This window comes from Mandrillus leucophaeus, unplaced genomic scaffold (assembly GCF_000951045.1).
Source record: "Mandrillus leucophaeus isolate KB7577 unplaced genomic scaffold, Mleu.le_1.0 Scaffold917, whole genome shotgun sequence".
In the NCBI taxonomy this organism is placed as follows: domain Eukaryota; kingdom Metazoa; phylum Chordata; class Mammalia; order Primates; family Cercopithecidae; genus Mandrillus; species Mandrillus leucophaeus.
In genome coordinates, this window is record NW_012109997.1 from 1,088,791 (window position 1) to 1,096,979 (window position 8,189).

Genomic DNA, 8,189 nt, shown 5'->3' on the forward strand with positions numbered 1-8,189 from the left:
TCAGGAGAAAATTATTTTTCTTGTGTTTTCCACTTCATTTGCATATATAGCTTAAAGATAATGTATTCACAGACACATCTCTTTATATATTTTCCATAATTTTCATACAATCAGAGTAAATATTTGAGGAAAAAATTACCCAGAGCTTATCTACATTTTGTTATTTGTCATTTCTTTGCATTGAAAGGAAAATGCTGCCTATAGTTTGTTTTCAGTTCTTCTTATATTCATTCATACACTCATTAATTCACTCACTCAAAATCATTTACTGACTCCTTACTACGTTCTAGGTATCTGGATTGCTTCCAAGTGCAACAAATGAATAAAGTATAGATGTAGTGAAATAATTTATCAATATAATTAACTTATATGCTAAAGGATTGTTCTATTTTTTTTTCCCTTTCCCACTTTGTAGGCAGTAGTCAGACTCAGAGTATTTCTTTGCCTGGGGGATTTTTATTAGCCAGAGGTAAAATAGTAGGTGCTTCTTTTTCAAATTAAAATGGCACCATTCTATGGGATGTAATCTGTCAGATTACAGTATATATTGCATCTATCAGTAAGGTCTAATCAGTAGACAGAAATGACATAGTAATTTGAACTGGGAAATTTTAACACAAGTTATACTGACAATTTTTTTTTTTTTTTTTTTTTTTTTGAGACAGGGTCTCCGTCACCAAAGTTGGAGTGCAGTGGCACAATCATGGCTCACTGCAGGTTCAAGGGCCCATGGCATCCTCGCACGTCAGCCTTACAAGTAGCTGGGACCACAGCTGCACACCACCATGCCTGGCTAATTTTTGGCACTTTTTGTAGCAATGGGGTTTCACCACATTGCCCAGGCTGGTCTTGAACTCCTGGACTTAAGCAATCCACCTGCCTTGGCCTCCTAAAGTGCTGGGAGATTACAGGAGTGAGCCACCACGCCTGGTCAAAAAATAATTATTAACTATAACAATGGAGTGACTATAAAGGAGAAAAGACAACTCTCAAATAGAGGTCAGCAAATTTTTTTCTGTAAAGAGTCCGATAGTACGGAGCATATGCTTTCTGGACAATTGGGTCTCTGATGCGACTATTCGTTTCTGCCATTACAGCATCAAAGCAGCCAGAGACAAATTATAAATCAGTGCACACAGCTGTATTCCAATAAGTCTTTATTTACAAACTCCAACAGGTGGTGTTGAGGGCCCCTGTTCCAAAGAATTCCCTGACACCCAAGAAAGGAATAACTTGCCAAGGGGGCCATCTTCCTGAGGCTGGGATTGAAACCTATTCCAGAAGATGTGTTTGCAGCATACTGGATGGTGGAGCCACTGGCTGCATTGCCCGGGCCAGACCTGGTGCATAGTCGATTTACAAACAGGAAGCACACTTCCTCCAGCAGGGGGAGCTTGGCGGGAGCGCACACTGGGGCAGTGGGGCTTTGGCAGGCAGTTTCCTGGCAGGCCTACCGGAGGCCTAGGCACCTGGCATCCACATCTGGGGGGCCACAGTGAGGTGATTACTGAGCTAAGATGGGGCCTTGAGTTTGCAGGAAGTCAGGCAGCACAGTCTGGGTGCATGGCTGGGACAGTACAGTTTTGCAGCAACGCAGAAAGAGCAAGAAGCAAAAAACCTGCAACTTACTGGAACCTGGAAAGGAAACTCCTTCCTCCTGCAATGGCCCTCCAGCGCCCTCTACTGACAAACTTAGCATCATGCTTACTACAGAGGAAACACTTCAAAATCTTGTCCACTGTTTCAGAACAGGTAATAGAAGGGTAGATTTGGAGCTGAAAGGCAATAAATTGATAATTGTCACCATGCATAAAAATTCTTAATAATACCAGAAAAATTCTTCCATAATAAAGCATGTATCTTTCTAAAATTGTACACCTTCTGTTCAATCCTTTCATTCCTCCACTGCTGAGCACATAAGAAATGGGAACTTCATTTGTTTACTGTAACCAACCCCTTCTAGGTTGCATCAAACATCCAGAAGTTTTACCTTGTTCCAAGGTACTGGGGAGAGGAGAAATCATCTGACCCTCCAATTGTCTGTTCACACAGGTTTCACCAAAAATGTCCAGTGTATCAACCTGCAGAGTCATTCAGCTTCAGTGGGGCCTGTCTGTTACAATATTTGCCAAAGCTTATTTGTGTCCAAGATTAGTTCCCCATTTTGTCATTAAATTTTAAGGTTGCAAATCTATGCTTTGAAATAAATTCAAAGTTATATTTATGGTTGCATAAACAAATCTATTTTCATTTAGAAAATACATGTTTCAGTAGGCCATGGAACACTTTGGGGAAACGACAAAGCTAAATCCCATTCGGGAATTATTAGGGTACAGGATGACCTACAGTTCCAAAGCTTGACCTCCGAATGCCTTGTCTTGCCCCTCAGCTGCCCTACACACATACTAATAGAAGTACTGCCCCAACAGCCGCAGCAACATGCGCAACATTTTCTCTCCATTTAACCCCAAATTCACAGTACCTGGCTAGGAAAATTGAGCTCCCTCTAGGAATAAACCCATAGTGAGAGTCAGACCAGAATCCCTAGAAACAAAGATCCAAGTAACTTATACAGAGAATAAGAAGAGCAATCACTATGTGTCGGCATGTGTTTCTTTTTTAATGTACCAGGCACTTTCAAAAGACCTTACATACATTAACTCATTGAATCAGCATAGCATTCCTGTTAAGAAGATACGGCTGTTATACCCATTTTACAGATGAGGTAACTGAGGCACAGAGAGTTTAGGTGACTTGCCTAAAATAAGTAGCAGTTATATATGGAATTGAGGCATCTAAGTTTTAACAATCTTCACAGATGACTCTGATATCCAAATAGGCTTGGAAGACACTTATAATGAAATAAGTATACTTGCACTGTACATTTAATTTTATCAACATGACTTCATATTAAGTTCTATCAATATGATAATTGATTGATTTGGTTTTATAAAATTATAAAGATGGAAAAAAATATGCCCATTTCAAATTTTACAAAAATGTTATCTTTAATAACCTTTTTGCTTCCAGTTAAAGATGGAAATATCTGTGATGATTTTCTTCTTATGCTAGGTATCCCCTTCACTCTCCAGAGCTCTTTAACTGGGTGTTCTATTACATGATTCTCCAAAGTGGAATATCCAGGAAGGGTTAGGATTGAAGTTGCTGACAACATTCTGGCAGCCAGTGTCAATCGATGGCAGGATTCTGGGAGCCTAGGATACTGTATCAAAGACATCTCTCTATCTACATATATGTGCCTGTGTGTGTGCATTGTTTGTGCTGTTATAACAAAATACCTGATACTGGGCAGTTTATAAGAACAGAAATGTATGTCTCACAGTACTGGGGATGGAAGTCTAAGAACGAGTTGCTAGCAGGTTTGGTGTCTATTGAGGCCTGCTTTCTGCTTCTAAGATGGCACCTTGAATGTTATGTCGCCACAGCTGAAGCTGGAAGGACAAAAAAAGAACATAACTCATTCCCTCCAGCCCTTTTACAAGCTAGCTAATCCCATCCATGAAGGCTCTTCGCATGACCTCATCATCATCTCCTAAAGGCCCCACCTTTTCACACTATCATGTTGGTGATTCAGTTTCAGCACATGAACTTTGATGGTCATTCAGACCACAGCATGTGTGTATATATCTCTATCTATCTTTCTATCTATCTTAGTGATTACAAGGTCAAAATGAATAATAACTCTTCCATTGTCAAACAGAGATTAATCTTTTAAACATTAATTCTGTATTGCCTCAGATACCACTTAATTCTATTACATTAATTCTATATTGCCTCAGATATTACTTAATAATGATTGTTTTCTTTCTACTTCTAAATTGAATCATGAAAATAATATATAACTAGTAGAGCCTCTAATACTTTCTGATTTTCTAATGCATAGTTAGATGTGTTTGAGTTTAAGGTAAAAGATAGGTGCTTCAGAAATAAATGTGGAATGATTTTACTTTTCAAAGGGGACCTTGTTTTCTAATAGAGGTACTTCAGGCAAAATAATCATAGACTAAATTTTAGATGTGTATATTTTATCCACAATTATTTTTCAAACAACGTTTGCGTATGTACAGCCCTAAATCAAGCCACAAGAAAGCAAGCTCAACATGGTCCCATGGTCTTTGAGCCTACAATTGAAGCCACAAATCCCAGATGGGACAAACATAAAATTGCAACAGAAACTGAGATCAAGCTGCAAAATTAACAAAAGTCAGTATCACCGTACCAGTAAATATCCATATAGCAAATGGTTCAAAAAATTATTTTTATGGAAAATATAACAAATGAAATAAGTAATTGACTAAAGGAAATAAAAGAGAAATATAAAAACTATTAATATATCCTGGTAATTATCAACTGAAATTAAAAAGTATTTCAACCAGTAAATAATAGTGTCATCTTGGATCTTTGTTCTTTGAGGCAATAGTAAAGATGTTATGTTCCCTGTTCCTTTTTGGCATAGCTATTATTCTTGTAAGCATCTCTAAAGCATGAAACTCCTAAAACACTTTATATAAAACCTCTGATATTAGAAAGGGCGATAAAATAACAATAATATCCAAAACAATCAGTTTAATAAATATTCAGGCTGACTTAAGAATTTTATATACATTATCTTATTTGATCCATTTAAATCTCTGTGAAATGAGTATTATTATTATAGCACCTATTTTAGAGATGGAGAAGTTGCAGCTAAAGAAATTCAATAACTTGACCCAGGTCATAGCTAGCAAGTGGAAAATCTGTCACTCAGTCTCAGCCGGTGTTATCCCAAAGCTTGTGTAATCACTACTCTATTTTGTACTCAGAATGCAGAACCCTGCCCATCCTTTCTCCTAGGATGTTTCCTATAATGACGCTACCATCAATCCAATTCTACAATGAATTGGATTTCAAGGCTGGCAGCGAACCTTGAAAACCTGATCTTCCTTACCACTCCACTGAAACCATCTCCAAGTCCCTCTCTCACTTCTCCTCACTTCCTTGTCCCTCCTGTAGCACCATCCTGGTCCTATGTCATTATCTTGAAAGAGGACGGTGGCCACTGCCTACTGACTGGTCTCTCTTCTTTTCTGCTTGTTTTTCTCTAATCTGTTTTCAATACAGCAGCAAGAGCTCTCTGTCCAAAGCAGGGTAAACAACTCAGCTTGTTTAGAACTTTCTGGTTTTAGTATCGAATGTCCAAGTCCTGGGAAATGCCTCAATCCCAATCAAACCTAGTTGTAAGTATAAATTAGATTATTGTACCTCTCTTGGCTAGAACTCTTCAATGGTTTCTTTTGCCGTTAGATCAAAATATTTCATATGCATACTCGTCATCATGACCTTGTCCCACTCAACAGTCGTCTCTGACCTGGTCTTAGACCCTCTTCCTCACAATGGCCTCCTGGTAAAATCTCTGTTTCCCCTGATCCTAGGGCCTATGCACATGCTGTTCTTTCAGCTTTTAATGCTCTGTCCCTAAATACTCACCTCCCCACTCCCTGCCCCAACATCCATACTGGCTTTGCCTTGTTAACTCCAGCTCCATATTTGGATCTTTCTCAGGGAGGATTTCCCTGGGGCCTAACTAGAATCCTCATAGATAGAACTTATTTCTTGCTTTATTGTCCCCAACTCAGCTTTTTTATGAAGTTATTTGCTTAATGACCATTTCTCCCACTAGACTTTAAAAGCCATGTGACTGAGACTGTGTCTGTTGGGCTCAATATTATATCCTAGCACTTCCATGGAATAAGGCATATAAGTAGGTGCTCATTAAACATTTGTGAATGGACTAGGCATGGGGACTCATGCCTATAATCCCATCACTTTGGGAGGCTGAGGTCGGAAGATTATTTGAACTTAGGAGCTGGTAACCAGCCTGGGCAACATACCGAGATCCCATCTCTACAAAAAATAATAAATTAGCCAGGCACGGTGGCATCCAGTTGTGGTCCTGGCTACTTGGGAGGCTGAGATGGGAGGATTGCTTGAGCCAGGGAGGTTGAGGCTGCAGTGAGCCATGATCACATCACTGTACTGCAGCCTGGGAGACAGAGTAAAACTCTGTCTCAAAAAAAAAAAAAAAAGTTACATGAATGATACGTTACTAGATAATTTTTTAATGATAATATTCCATAGAGAGAGTGCAATTGCATTATGAGAAAGTTTCTTATCATTACCTTTATTTATAGTATTCTTCTACTAACATTCCCTGAGTGACCTCTTCTACCCTGTAGTTTTGAAGGCCATTTACGCTGATGATTCTCAAATCTGTGTCTCTAGCCCTTATGCAAGGCTGTGCTAGCCTATACAGTAGCTTTGTGTGAATTAAAAGTTACCCCCACCTACATGTAAGAAAAAAATTAACCTTACATATTATTGTACAACATGAACAGCTTGTGGGCACTTTCCACATAGATGTACACACGAGTGCACACACATATGCGTACACACACACACACACACACACACACAAACACCTGCCCACTCATACATCCTCCTTCCCCAGACGCCAGGGTCTCACTTGCCCCTAGCATTATGCGTACTTCATACACTGTTTCATGCAGATAGGTGGAGTGACATCAGGTTCAGTGTAGCAAGGAATGAGAGTTGAGAATCTGAGCTCTGAAAGAGAATGGAAGGTGGCAAGAGAAGCACCCTAAGGGGAACTCTGAGCACTACTGGGAGAGGGTGCAGCCACACGTACATGTAGTGCTGGTTTGGGCATGAATGCATGCTCTCCTAGGTGAGTCCCTGGCCTGGTGTGTGTGTGAGGGAGGGATGTGTATAGGAGACAGCTCCCCACTGCTACTCTAGGAGCCTCCAGCAGCTATGTCTTATGATGTGAATGGCGCTCCCTGAGATACAGTACTCTGAGGCAGTAAACAAACTAGGTGCCTGTACGCCAGGCTTTGTGTTTGTTTTTTCCAATCTACATACCAAACTATCACACGGTCTATAGCAGTCTCTGCTTCCATGTATGCAGGGGCCTCAAATGTGATTTCTTTAAAAATGTTAGCTTCCTATAATCTACATCTCAATAAGGGTGCAACCCTCCAACCAGTCTCCTATTCAAAAGCTTAAACAAGTCCATTTGCCTGTCTTTCATCATCAACATCTAGTTAGATACCAAATTGAAGTTATGTCTCAGAAAGCACTCTTAAAAGTGTATTTTTTTTTGTCTTTGCTGCCACCACTTTTCAATTCAAACCTGCATCATCTTCCCAGAACTGTTGAAAAGGTCTCCTGATTTTTTTTCATCATCAACATCTAGTTAGATACCAAATTGAAGTTATGTCTCAGAAAGCACTCTTAAAAGTGTATTTATTTTTTGTCTTTGCTGCCACCACTTTTCAATTCAAACCTGCATCATCTTCCCAGAACTGTTGAAAAGGTCTCCTGATTTTTTTTCACCTATATTTCTCACATTGACTCCAGAGAAACCTTCCTTCTAACAATTTTTGAGAACTGTTGGTCAAAGCTCTAGTTAGATAGGAAATATAAGATTTTGGGGATCTGTCATACAGCTTGGTAACTATAATTAAGTGTATCATAGATTTTAAAATTGCTAAGAGGGTAACTTTCAAATGTTCTTACCACAAAACAATTATAAGTATTTGCAGTGATGGATATATTAATTAGCTTGATTTAACCCCATTCCACATTGTATACCTAATCATAACATCACTTAGGTTAAAGTTGAACACTTCACTCCTCAAGTAAAACACAGTAACAAAAACAAAAAACAACAACAGCAAACACAACCTCTTGCTTCTTGTTGGATATTGAATAAAGCTTTATGGTTTGCCAAACAAAGCTCTTCACAATCCAACGCACTCTATCTTTCAAATCTTTTCTTCTCTCTCCCTCTACCGCCTCGCTGAATTTTTCTCAAGTCCTGGACATACCAGGCCCTTTCATGATACTGCCTATGCATAAATTCTTCCCATTTTCTAAAACATTCCCGCTCACTCCATTTTTTTAATATAAGCTACAATTTATCTCTCAATACTCAGCTCAAACATTAGGTCCTCAGTGAGACTTCTCTAGTATTGTCGAAAGGACTCTTGCACTGGTCTCCCTGCTCCCGTATCTCTGTAATATTATTACACCATGATATCAAAATGTCTGTTTATATCTTTTGCTCAAAATAAAGCTGTGAGTGCCTCAAAAGCAGAGTTGTTAGTGTA